At 35.5% G+C, this 14859-nt stretch overlaps 1 protein-coding gene across 1 annotated transcript in view; it reads left to right on the top strand.

The window, feature by feature from the left end:
- Positions 1–14859, top strand: part of LOC137238408 (membrane-bound alkaline phosphatase-like) — a 287217-nt gene that overhangs the window by 103618 nt on the left and 168740 nt on the right. The window lies entirely within an intron of this gene.

The raw sequence follows: 14859 nt of genomic DNA on the forward strand, positions 1-14859 counted from the left end.
ACAAATGGACATGCAATATGTATATTCGCTAAAAAATGCCCAACAAACATTTTTGAATGTGTTCGCTTTAATAGAACAGCTCGGTAAAAATCCAACCAACCGCATTAACCCTTAAGCACACACTTTCATAATCTTGATATAAGCGATTTTATATCATAAAGATGTGGTAAATTCTTGTGTTCTGCATTGAACTTCATGCACTTGAAAACATTTCGCAATGCTCACTGTGCAAAGGTGGAATACATTCACCGTTAGTCACACATACACATAAGCACACATACATCGTATGAATTTGTTGTTTTGCATTTTTCATACCTTTACCAAATAGCAGAAAGCTATTGAAGTTCATAAAATTTAAATGCTGATACACCAGATAAAAAAAAGCAGTTTAAGTAAATATACTGGGTATATACTCATATCGTAATATTTGATGCCAGAGTATGCTTTTTTTTATATACATACATATGTATGCAGCGAACACAAAAGTAGCAGTGGTAATTTTTATAAAACTTCGTCAATTGAATTCTTTTTTCTTTTGTTTTCAATAATTAAAAAAAAAATCTATCATCAACTTTGTAACTGTACTAATATCGTAAACTTTTTTGGAAAAAAATTTGGATATTGAAGAAAATTTTACGAAAATTTCGAACTTTTTTCTTCATTTATATCAGTATGCAGTTAAAGTAAAAGCTATAAGCAGTGATTGAAAATTCTTCGATATTCTGCATTTTTTTCTGTTGTTATTCCGGCACGGAACGTGAACAGAGCAAAGAGCAGCGTCCTAGCATCAAAAGTGTTAACATATCTTAAGCTCTGCTGTGAGCTACGTCGTGTTTTAGAGAACAAATATCAGACTTCAGGCTAGGAACGATATGCATGTTTGCGCCTAATTGGCATCCCTATATGTAATCATATCAAACGTCAATTAGTGGCATTGGCAGCACTGACTGTCAGCTGTCAATGGCTACTTCCGATTATTCTTAAAGTATTAAACAAAGAAAAACAAGTGGAAGTGTTCTTTTATAATCGGCTATAATCCTCGCGTAAGTAAACCTTACAACCCGCAACCCGCATTTTAACGCTAACAATGCAATTCATAGTTGATTGACAGCAAAAAAAATTGATTGCTATTTGCTCTGATGGATTGTAAAATACTATAGCTCCGATAGAGCCTATGAAATATTATCACGTTTTTATATTCTATCCTCCGCTCATGTTCAGGTCCGGAGTTGCAGCAGAGATTAGTTTTTGTTGCTTCTGTTACTCTAGAGATGCAAATGAGGCATTCCATATGAAAAGATAGGTCGACCTCTCCGATTTTCTTCAAATTCGGAAGACATGTAGTATTTGACGTCCAGAATAGTGTGTCAAAATATTTTTTTTTAATTTTGAATATTTGGATTTTATTGACAGTTGAAAATTTTTGAAAGCTTTTCTTTGAGTTAAAGTATCTTTTAAACTATTAATTTCAGAAAAAAATCTTTTACTACAAAAAGTCTTTAAAATTACTGAAGTTTATAAAAAAAATTTTATGTTCTCAAAATTTTGAAAAATAATATGATTGAAAAATAAAATAAATTTTTTTTCAGTGTAATGTAATGAAGGATAGCACCGATTCTCCTTAAAAAAATCTGAAAGAAACTTGAATATGTCCTTAACCTACCCTTCAAATTTAAAAGAATGGTTATTTTTTTGTTTTCGAGAAAAAAAAATTTGAAAATTTTATGTTGCATAAATCTATGATTTTTACGCACAGTAAGTTTGTGATACAAAAATGTGTACACTATATAACACTTCTAAATGGCATAAATATTGTTAACAGATATTTTCTACATACATATATATTTACCTTCTTATTCATAGAAAATAAAAAAGATTAGTCAAACCTATTTTATTTTCTATGAATAAGGCCGTTAATTAATATATAATGCCAAGTCGGGGTAATTCTATCAAAATTACGACACACATGCATACACACGCGTTTAAAATTCTCCGCAGCTTGACAAACATCACATTTTATAACTAATGTAAATAAAAAAATTAACAAATCAGCTGTTTAATAACGCCACCTGTAATGAATTCCACTTATTAATAACGGGAACATGCACGTCAGTTATTTTTTGTTTATTCTATCACAGTAGTCATTGATTTTGTGAACTTCTTTTATTTATTACCTTATGAAAATTGTTTGCATTTCATAGTCATTTGCTATTTGATTCATACAAGAAAAGGTTCTTCTCCAAAGCTGTTCGCTGTATTTCTTACAAGCTATCGTACATATATACATATTCTGATTCCCAAAAATGCCAAATAAAAAATTTTGTTGTAATCCATTTGATTTGCCTAATCACAACTGGGTTAAAAAAAATGTAGGTAAATCCACGCCAGAACTATTAAAAAAACTACCCAATTTGGGGGAATATGTCTGATTTTGCTGCAGGATTAAAATTCTAAAAGATGATGTACCATCTAAAGAGGTTAGCAATAGTATTGTAACGAATTTACTTGCAAATCCTCTTATTTGCAATCTTCTACTGAGTTCGAATCACTAAACTGTTGAATAGATAACTCCAATATTGAATAATGGAAAAATTGACTTTACTTACTTCGCAATAACAAGTATACTTTGCAACTAGCTTGCTTAATAACCAAACTAACTGATAGCTTAAATGAAACTGATTTTCTCGTGCCACTACTGTCGCCTTTTTATACTGTCTGATTTCCTCGTTGCATACTTCTGGCTTTTCGATTCCAGAACTTACTAGTTAGTTATCAGCCACAAAATCACCAGCCACAACTATGTTTATTGTTTCTCATAATACTTGCACAAATTATTGCCCTTTCTTGTGAGCACCTTAGATAAGATATATGCATGAATTTGTGTGCTGCTTCTCCGTTGCTCGTATGGACATGTGTGTAGACATAATGATTGAATTCTTGATGTGCATACAAATCATTGTTTAGCATCGGCTTAGAGATGGCAATACCCGTTAGTGTTGCTAATATTCGCAACAGTATTATTAAAAGTCCATTGAATGAAACAAAATTTTCCAATGTAAAAACAGGGTCCGAAGTAAATCCATCACCAAATATAAGTTCTGATGAAGATAGTGAAGTGTATACAGGAGGAGATGACGGCTTGGAAATGCTTCTGTCTGTAAAGAAAAATTTTCAAACCATTTCGAATTATTCAGAAAAGATTTTTTGGTTGAAAATTTCTTCACCAAGTTGGACAGCATACAAACTCCAAAAAGAATTTAATACAACTTATAAGTTAGCTTCTCATGCGAAAAAAACCTAAAATATGTTTGGATTTGGTTCCCACCCAACTCCAAAAATATCAGGAAGGAAGATTTCCGAAAATGATATTTCCGTAGTCCAAAATTTGTATAGGTCAAATGATATTAGTCGACTTATGCCTGGGCAGAACGATTGCGTATCTGTAAGACAAACGGATGGAAAAAAGTCAAAAATTCAGAAACGATTGGTCTTGTGCAATCTGAAAGAAGCTTATGTCGAATTTAGAAATATGTATCTTGATTTAAAAGTTGGATTCAGTAAATTTGCCGAACGTCCTAGGGAATGTATTTTGGCCGATGCTGCTGGAACTCACACAGTATGTGTTTGTAAAATTCATCAAAATTTCAAAATAATGATGGCTGCTTTAAAAGATATCTCCAACCAAATTTTTGTTCAAACATACGAAGATATTTTACGTGAGATGACTTGTGAGAAATTCGAACATAATTGTCAACTTAGAAAGTGTAATTCTCGTCCAGGTTTTGAAGGAATAAGTATTGAACTTGGAAAAGCATTTGAAGTAAATAATATAAAAAGTTTAGAATTTTTACAATGGACCAATACAGACTGTTCTTCTATAGATACAGTGAATAAAGATACTCATACGTTTATTGAAATGCTGAAAGCCGATGCATCAGTACTTTTAACACACAATTTTATTGCCAAGAGCCAAAACAAGTTCTTCAAAGCACTGAAACTTCAATTAAAGGAAGGCGAATTTATAGTAGTTGGTGACTTCTCTGAAAATTTCATTTTTCTGGTACAGAACGCCATTCAGGATTACCACTGAAATAGCAATCAGGTTACAGTTCACCCCTTTGTTGTTTATCGCGCAGAAAAGGATAAGAATAAGAGCTTCACATTTGAGAGCTTTGTACTCATCTCAGAGTGTAATATCCATGATAGGACTGCTGCTTATTTATTTCAAAAGAAAATGATTAATTGGCTAGTATCAAAATATAATAACGACAAAAAAATTTACTACTTTTCAGATGGCGCAGTTTCGCAATATAGAAATAAATACAATTTTATTAATTTAATGAATCACTTTCAGGATTTTAATATAAAAGCGGAATGGCACTTTTTTGCCACATCGCATGGTAAAAACGCTTGTGATGGAATCCGTGGTATTGTTAAAAGATTTGTTCGACGAGAAAGTTTACGCCGTCCTGACTCCACACCAATTACTACCCCAATTGAATTTTTTAATACTGTCAAAAATGAATTTAAAACACTGCAATTTGGTTTCTGTTCCAAAGCTGATTACCAAAAAGAAAAAGATTTCTTAAAGGATCGTTTCGCTACAGCTGTTCGAATCAATGGCACACGGTCATTCCACAGCTTTACACCCTTTTCAAGCAACGAAATTAAATGTAAAATTGTATCGACTTGTAATGAGAGCGATTGTAAAATTTTTAAAGTAATAAAAAAACTGACCTAATTTAAAATATAAAACTACATTTGCAATATATTTATGCCATTTCGAAGTGTTATATATTGTAAAAATTGTTGTATCACAAACTTTCTGTGCGTAAAAATCAAATTTTTTTTTCTCGAAAACAAAAGAAAAAACATTCTTTTAAATTTGAAGGGTAGGTTAAGAACATATTCAAGTTTATTTCAGATTTTTTTAAAGAGAATCGGTGCTATCCTTCATTACTTTACACTGAAAAAAAGTTTTATTTTATTTTTCAATCATCTTAATTTTCAAAATTTTGAGATTATAAATTTTTTTTTATAAACTTCAATAATTTTAAAGACTTTTTGTAGTAAAAGATTTTTTTCTAAAATTAATAGTTTATAAGATATTGTTACGAATGTTAGCAAAACTCAGGAGTGCTGCCATCTCCAGGCCGATGCTAAGCAGTGACGTGAATTCACATCAATAATTCAATCATTATGTATCTATATAAACGAATCAATAATTGCGTCTACACATATGTACGTATACGAACAGCGGAGCGGCAATGCACAAACACATGCATATATCTTATCTGAGTTGTCACAAGAGAGAGCAATAATTTGTGCACGTAGTTGTGGCTGGCGATTTTGTAGCCGAAACAACTAGTAAGTTCTGGAAATCGAAGAGCCTAGAAGTATGCAGCGTAAACTATAAAAGCGGGGCAAGCGAGTAAGAAGTAATTCAGTTTGATTTGATTTGTCAAGCAGTTTGATTAAGACGATATCTAGCGAGCAATAGCAGTGTTATTTTGAATGGTAGAGTTTCATTGAGCTATCAATCAGTGTGGTTATTAAGCAAGCTATTCGTTGCACAGTTTGTTATTGTGAAGTACTTTAATAAAGGCCATTTTGCATTATTACAAATTGGAGTTATTTATTCAACAGTTTAGTGATTCGAACTTAGCGGAGGATTGCAAATAAGAGGATTTGCAAGCAAAATCGTTACAATTGGTGTCAGAAGAGGAATTGTTGAATAAATTCTAGAGGACAACAAGGACATGGCAAAGTTAAGTGAATTGAAGATCCCGCAACTGAAGAAGGAGTTGGAGAGCCGTGGATTGAATACAAGCGGCGTTAAACTCGAACTTCAGGCACGGCTACGAGAAGCAATGGAAGCAGAAGGAACTGATGTGGAAGAGCATGTCTTTCATCTTGATGGCGAGGAGACAACAAAAATTGAAGAGAAGAACGAAACATCGCAGACGGTTACCAGTACAGATTTGAACATGATTTTAGCTGCAATATCTGCTCAAACATCGACAGTGTCATCTCAACTGGCAGAACAGCAGACATATATGGAATCGCAGGAGAACCGTATTACATCCAAGATGGAAGAACAGAAGACATATATGGCATCACAACTAGAATCGCAGGAGAACCGTATAACATCCAAGATGGAAGAACAGAAGACATATATGGCATCACAACTAGAATCGCAGGAGACAATTTTAACATCCAAGATGGAAGCACAAGAGGCACGTATAACAGAAATATCATCACAAATATCCACAAATATGTCATCACAGCTGGAAGAACAAAAGACATATATGGCAACCCAACTGAAAGAACAAGAGGCATGCATAACAGTACAACTAGAAGCACAAGAGGCGCGTATATCATCAAAACTCGAAGCGCGCATGGACGAAAAAATAATGCAGTTTGAAGAAAAATTCGAGGCAGAGGTGGATGCGTTGAGAGGTCGTATACAGGAATTGCAACTTAATCGGCCGGCTGCTTCAGCGAGTAATACAAAGGTAAAAACTCCATCTTTTGACGGTTCTGTTCCTTTCCAGGCCTTCAAGCTTCAGTTTGAGAAGACCGCAGCAGTGAACAACTGGAATGCGGAAGATAAGGTTGCTGCATTGTTCGTGGCATTGAAGGGGCCAGCAGCGGAAATCCTACAGACGATTCCCGAAGGAGAGTGGAACAATTATGAAGCATTGATGGCTGCTGTAGAACGACGTTATGGAAGCGAGCATAGAAAACAGATATTCCAAATTGAGTTGCAAAACCGCTACCAAAAAGCAAATGAGACATTGCAGGAGTTTGCTTCAGATGTTGAAAGGTTGGCTCATCTCGCAAATGCGGACGCACCCGTGGAATACACCGAGAGGGTAAAAATCCAGAGTTTTATAAATGGCATACGAGACGTGGAAACGAAGCGAGCTACATACGCGAACCCAAAACTGACATTTGCTGAAACGGTATCACAAGCTCTGATTCAGGAAACAGCGTCGCTTCTGTGTAAGCCAGTTTTCAAAGCCGTGTGGAAGTAGAAAGGCCAGAGTGGGTAGACGCAATATTGGAGGCACTGAAAGGATCGCAAAAGCGAAGTGAAAAAGTTATCAAATGCTTCAAATGCGGGAAGTCCGGTCACATAGCACGTCATTGCGATCTTGGTCTTAATAGTTCCAACAATGTGGGTGGCCGTAAACGCAAAGCTGGAGGAGATGAGCAAGAGCGAGTAAGAGGTAGAGAGCTAGATCCAGCTATTGAATGCCCTGTGATATCTGTGTCGCAAATTGGAAGGAAATCAAGCAGTATTACCGTCAGAGGGAATGTGGATGGCAAAGAACGAATACTGACTGTAGATACGGGCGCATCTCATTCCTTGATCCGATCTGACTTGGTCAACAGGAGAGTAAAACCGTTACCTGGAGCAAAGTTGCGTACGGTCACTGGCGAGTATAACCAAGTTCAGGGAGAAGTGATATGTGAAGTATTGATTGGGAAGGTCATGGTCCTACACAAATTTGTTGTGGCAGAGATTTTTGATGAAGTTATATTCGGAGTAGATTTCTTGGTTGACCATGACATCAAGATCGATATGCAGAGAAGGGTGATGCGTTATGAGAATCAAGATGTGCCACTTAACTTTAGTTTGGAAAAGGGTTCAGCAGTAATCGGGTACTGGTGGAGAAGACTCGACGAAGGCCACGAAATTCAAAGGTAAAGGTTGATGGAACAAATGGGCCAAACAAATCAAAACCGAAGGTACCTGTGAGAGAAACACTGGTATTGAAAAGCCCTAACGGACGCACTAAAATGACTGAAAGAGTTTTTCAGAAAGAATGCATGGATGGTTTCAAGCCAGCGCGCACTTTTGTTGGGAAACGTCGGAACGATACTGAGTATGTGAAGCCAATCCGTCAAGAACAAGCTCTACAAAGTAGTTCTGCATTGGCCAAGCAACAGAGTGCGAGAGAACGATCCAGAATAATGAGTAGTAAGATGGAACACAGGTACGACAGGGAAAATAATTCGGAAGGTTTCCGGAATGGAGATTTGGTACTGTTAAACAACCCTCACCGGCGGAAAGGTGTTCCAGCCCAATTTCGGTGCAGTTGGGAAGGCCCATACAAAGTTGTGAAGAAGATCAGTGATACCATCTACCGCATACAAACCACTGGGAAACCACGGATTAGAAGGGTGGTACATTTGGAGATACTAGCGGCGTTTAGATTGGGAGATTTGTCTGATCGGGACGATCAGACTTAGGTGGAGGGCAGTGTTACGAATGTTAGCAAAACTGAGGAGTGCTGCCATCTCCAGGCCGATGCTAAGCAGTGACGTGAATTCACATCAATAATTCAATCATTATGTATCTACATAAACGAATCAATAATTGCGTCTACACATATGTACGTATACGAACAGCGGAGCGGCAATGCACAAACACATGCATATATCTTATCTGAGTTGTCACAAGAGAGAGCAATAATTTGTGCACGTAGTTGTGGCTGGCGATTTTGTAGCCGAAACAACTAGTAAGTTCTGGAAATCGAAGAGCCTAGAAGTATGCAGCGTAAACTATAAAAGCGGGGCAAGCGAGTAAGAAGTAATTCAGTTTGATTTGAGTTGTCAAGCAGTTTGATTAAGACGATATCTAGCGAGCAATAGCAGTGTTATTTTGAATGGTAGAATTTCATTGAGCTATCAATCAGTGTGGTTATTAAGCAAGCTATTCGTTGCACAGTTTGTTATTGTGAAGTACTTTAATAAAGGCAATTTTGCATTATTACAAATTGGAGTTATTTATTCAACAGTTTAGTGATTCGAACTTAGCGGAGGATTGCAAATAAGAGGATTTGCAAGCAAAATCGTTACAATATTTTAACTCAAAAAAAGCTTTCAAAAATTTTCAACTGTCAATAAAATCCAAAATATTCAAAATTAAAAAAAAATATTTTGACACACTATTCTAGACGTCAAATACTACATGTCTTCCGAATTTGAACAAAATCGGATAGGTCGACTTATCTTTTCATATGGAATGCCTCAAATGCAAATACTGGTTATTGGTCTCTCAAAACACATACTGATTTTTGAAAATTTTTTTATATTTTCTTCCATACGAAAGGCTCATAGTTTTTTAATTGTCATATTGAAGGAAATCGTCAATAATAAAGGTAATGTCAACAACATAACCCTAGTTTTTCAGCAGCTCTATATGTCAGTATTTACTTATTCTACAAAAGTAATAAATTTTGATTGCTTCATTTTCCGTTCAAATTTCCTTCAAAAGAATAAGTTTTCTACAAGTATATGGGGTAAAGTATATCAACCGTTCCACTTAAAACGCTTCGTCGCTTCGATTTGAATGAAATTTGGTGAAATTGCTGTGCTATATAGTAGTGCTAAGTTCGCTCCTAAATTTTGGATAATTGCGGAGATATAAGCGTCTGAATTCTCAATTTTGTTGTGGAAGCCGTTTTTCTAAAAATCATAAGTTGTGTAATTGGCTTTCTAAGAAGAAATGAATAAAACCGTTTCTAAAGTATTTTTTCCATTCTTTTCGTATATAAATATAAAAAAATTTATAAGAAACATTTTAGTAAACAACTTTTTTTAATTTTTTTCAAAGAGGGGCATTTCACAGAAATAAAAGCTTGATATTTTTCCTTTAAAATGACACCTATTTTATTTTGGCACGAGAAAATTTCTTTAATACAATAATTTTTAAAGATAAAGATATAGAAAAATCTTCAAGAACTGATTTTAAAGACATTTTAAAAATTATTGTATTAAAGACATTTTCGCGTGCCAAAATAAAATAGGTATCATTTTAAAGGAAAAATATCAAGCTTTTATTTAAAAATAAAAATATGAAAAATGCCCCTCTTTGAAAAAAATTAAAAAATTTTTTTTTTTAATAAAATTTTTCAAAAAATTTTTTTTTTAAATTTATATTCGAAATGAATGGAAATAATACTTTAGAACCCGTTTTATTCATTTCTTCTTAAAAAGTCAATTACACGACTTATGATTTATAGAAAAAAGGCTTCCACAAAAAAAATTGAGAATTCAGACGCTTATATCTCCGCAACCATCCAAAATTTAGGAGCGAACTTAGCGCTACTATATAGCACAGCAATTTCCCCAAATTTCATTCAAATCGAAGCGACGAAGCTTTATAAGTGGAACGGTTGATATACTTTACACCATATGCGTTATCGATGAGGTTACATTAGGAGGGAGAAGCTTGATAAAACGTACGCTAATACCATCGACACCTACTGCATTGGACTTAATAGCCAAAATAGCATCCACCACATCACCCTCTGTTACTACTGTGAAATAAAAAATATTGGTTTCCGGTCTATTCTTTACCGCAATCATATCTTCGTTACCTTTATTGACATTAGCATTGGGTGTATTATGGTTTGTATGATCACGCAAGAGATGTGCATTCAAAACATTGGGGTCTACGTCGCATTGAAGATGATCATTTTTAGATATTCCGAAATAGCGAAGATTTTTCCAGAGAAATTTGGATGGAAGTTTGGAATCAATTTTAATGCTGAAATAAGCTACCTTAGCATTTCGGATGCATAGGTTGGTTTGGTTCGTAAGAGACGGTAGGCTTCCCAGGGGTAATCATTCTGGCATCGCTTCCACACCATGTAAGCCCTCTCTCGTTTTTTTATTAATTCAAAGATCTCTGATGTAAACAACGGTTTCTTATGGCTCTGGATTTTTACGGTCTTTAGCGGGACGTATCCCGCTCGTCTAACTTACAAAATGGCCAATATCTACTCCAGTCAAGACGAGAGGCCTCTTCACTAAGGACTTCTTAGTTTACACCTATTACTTACGCGCTTAACCGTCTAAACGGTTACGGCCGTCCAACAAGGCGCGCCAATCGCTCCGACAACCGGCGCCAATTGGTCAGACCAAGGGAGTTTAAATCGTTTTCCACCTGGTCCTTCCAACGGAGTGGGGGCCGCCCTCTACCTCTGCTTCCATAGGCGGGTTCCGATAGAAACACTTTCTTGGCCGGAGCATCATCTTTCATTCGCATAACATGGCCTAGCCAGCGCAGCCGCTGCGTTTTAATTCGCTGGACTACACCTGGTTTACACCTATACGTTATTTCAAAGCCGGCGTCTTTTACATTGAATTAATCCCTCAAGCTAAGAGAACTGCCAGGGCTCATCAAGGAAGTTGCAGTGCAATCCTCAATAAATTATCTATCTTATCTCTCTTATCCACTTTAAATTTAAATTAAATCTGGAGTTTCTATATGAAAGAAGCGTATTATGCAAATTATCAGCTAAAATCGCAAAAGATTACTATTTTATACGTCATTTGAAAAATTCATGTATATAAAATTATCAACAAAAAGCCACTATCTTACCAGAAACCAGCTGCCGTCTATACACGTGCATGTAATATTTTAGGCCTTTAGTGATTGTATGTAATACTCCCAATATTACATATTATTTTTCCGGGTTTATATCGTCGAAAGTTATTGGAAAGTCTTTCACATTGTCGATGGGCCATATAAATTAAGGCCTATAAAATTACCTCATTATAACAAACGCAGTCGCCACATTCCTTACATCTTAAAATGACTCATGTAAGCACCTTTTTGTTGGCTAGTTGTCTTAAGTGCATACATATGTATGTACAACAATTTAAAACTAAATATATTCAATGTACTGTTGGGATGCCTGACATGGCTCACACAAAAATGTTACAGTAAATATGCTGCACAAATGCAAGTCCGAAGTAAAGAAATTCACAGGTAATTTTTTCATAATCATCTACATACATAGAGAAGTATTTAGTTATATTAAGGAGGTCTAATATGAAGAAATGAAAAAAGCCAGAGGTTTTTATTGATATTTCTTCTAAATTGGCATAAATACACCCAAATACTGCATAGCCATTTGTTATCTAAATGTTAACGGGTTGGTATCGAGTTGTCGATGTATGAGTTATCGGATCTCTCTTTTTTTTTACGTGTGGTCGGTTCGTTATCGGTTAATATTGAAATGTTATCGGTAACCCGTTGATAGACAGCTGATAAGAAACCAAAAACTAGCCGATGACTTAGGATCGCAAGCCAATAAAAAAACGATAGGTCGACAATAAATTTCCTTTTAATACTAAGCCGCCTATTAAACAATAGCCAATGAAGATCAAGCGCTTAATATTAACGCATAGTTTTTAGGGCAGTATTCCTTTAAACATAATTTCCCAAACTTTTGACTTTATCACTTTCATGTTTCTAGCGCTTATATATTTACTATGGACCTGGGTTTGGGCCCTTAGTTGTTGAACTATTACTTCAGCTTTAAATATTTTATTTTATTTTTTCTATAATTTGTAAGTTCTTCCTAAGGTAGGTAATATATAAAGCGTGAATGCGAGCTTCGATCAAATCCGCTAGAAGCGAAAAACCCACCTTTCTTAATCTACCAAACTATCGAAAAATCACGCGCCTAGAAATCTGCGTCGTCTTGTCTTAATTCTGAATATAGGAAAACAAAAAAATTATTCCACACCTCTTCATCCACATTCTGACAGCTTCTGGAGGTTGAGCTTGTTTGTACGCGACAATTTCAAAGCAAACGTTTAATAAAACAATTACTTGTTATAGCGACTGTATATACTTCCCTGGAAAAGTTTTTTGAGAAGGAAGCACACATGATCCAAGGCATTTGAAACCCTTAATTTATATTCTTGGTCCACAACAAGTTCTTTTTTTGGGCTTTTCTTCAGGAGTAATCCGAGGATGGTGGCGCGGAGCTGCATAAGTTTACTAGCTCTTTGAAGACAATGCAAGAAGGAGGAAGTCGGTTCGAATGATTGAACAGCAAATACTACCATTACAACTCAGCTGCAATTTGCTTTTTTTTAACGTCCCATTCCTCCCTGGAAGGATAATTTACGTTTTGTACTGGGATATAACTGCCGCAACATAGTCCAATCATAGTACTTCTGCCATGTCATTTTATTTATTACGTGGCCGTCGTTGACTGATTTCTTTTCCAGCCTAATTTGAGTCGAGAGTTATGCCAAGATATTTAGCTTCAGAGGAGATCTATTGCTGTGCCTTTCAGTCCCGGGAAATTGTAAGGACAGAGTTCTTCCATTAGCACCCTTGGCCTTTTCCTTCTTAATGTACAGATAAAGGTACTCAGTGAAGATTTGAGAAGTGTCACTGATGGTCCTTTTTCGGATATAGATCCGGTACGATCTGGCAACAAACGCCATTAAGAAACTACGTGAACATAGAAACAATCCATATAGCTTTAGTGGCCTCCGTTTTAACTTTATTGAAATATCAATCAACGTCGAAGAAATCAGCCAGTGTGTACTCTTTAAGTTTCCGAAATTTTTTCGAGATTTAAATTCAGAGATTTTCCGCTGAGAATTGCGCTCTGGTGTGCAAGTTTGCTAGGTTTTGTGGAAATGGCGTTACCACGGCCAGGCTTGCTAGGTTGAAATTAAACAAAACCCTTTTTTTTCTTAGGCCCACTTTCAGAACGTCAAGTTCTCTTTATGTCTCAGAGTTTGGTTCTAATGAGGGTTTAAGGTCATACATTTTTGACAAATTGTAAAATTAACTCCGAGTCCAAGAGATAATTGGCTGTTTTGCAAGTGGGCCTTATGGTCTATAATTTTACAGCGTAGATATTTATTTAACCATCCTTATGTAAGTATAGTAGGTATTATGTATTATTTTTATGTGAATGTTTCTATTTATCCTTATTTGGACTTTCTAGGCTTCTCGTTGTATACTTCCAACAAGAATTCAAGCACAAAAACATGACTAAGAACAACAAAAATGCAAACTAAAACGAATAGCAAGCACCGAAGTAATGCAACTCAGCAGCAACCAAGTTGACGTGTAGGCGTTACTGCTCCTCAATTTACAGTAGCTTAAGTGAAGCTGGCCCAGCTGGTTGGTTTTTTAACTGCTTCTATGGGATGTGGGCGTATTTATTGCCTAAAATTTTCGGCAACTCTATTAAAGCGTCAACGTGTACTACAATCATTTCCATCATTTTAGTGTTCTTTTCATTTGGCTCTACGCCAAAAGCTATGCTATGCTTCATTCCACCTCACATATACATAGAATTCTTACATTACTGCACAAAGATAATGTTGCCTCGCACACGCACACAAGCTCACAACTATATACGTTTTTCTTTACTCATGCATTTTACTGCTAACATTGCCGACATTTGTATCCTCTGCCATGTTGCATGCAGCTGCCGCCTTCACTTCCTTCACATTTCAGTTAAGGAATTTTCTCCCTCTTGGCTCTTTTGAAATAAGCACATATGTACATAAGTAATGTGTACATATACATTCTTATTTATGTATTGCAATTGCTTAGAAATATTTGTTCGCATGTTTATGAGTCTGGTGGTAATTTTAAATGCTGGCATAGAGGAGCAAAGCTTTTTGTTGTCGTTTTTGTTTGGCTTTGTTTTGTTGGTTTTCCAATTATTGGTTATCGTGTTGTTGAAAGTTACAATTTGGACTCTTTGCAGGTACAACATTGTGTCGGAGTATTCGAGCAAATGTTACAAATGCTTGTACATATGTCTATTACATTTCGGTTATTTGGATTTACTGTCCATTTTGACAATTTGCTAAAAATTTGTTATCATTACAAACGTTTTATTCAATCGTTAAAAGAAGTATTGTGTACGAAGGTAAGACGTTTGTTTATGCTTTGCCTTATACAGATATTTTAAAGTTTTCTTCTTTGACATTATCTGGGATGTCAAATATGATCAAAACATAGATGGTTATATTTGTTTACTTTGGTCTTGTTTTGGTTAAGTTCAAATGGGAAAG

Source organism: Eurosta solidaginis, chromosome 1, assembly GCF_040869045.1.
Source record: "Eurosta solidaginis isolate ZX-2024a chromosome 1, ASM4086904v1, whole genome shotgun sequence".
NCBI lineage: Eukaryota > Metazoa > Arthropoda > Insecta > Diptera > Tephritidae > Eurosta > Eurosta solidaginis.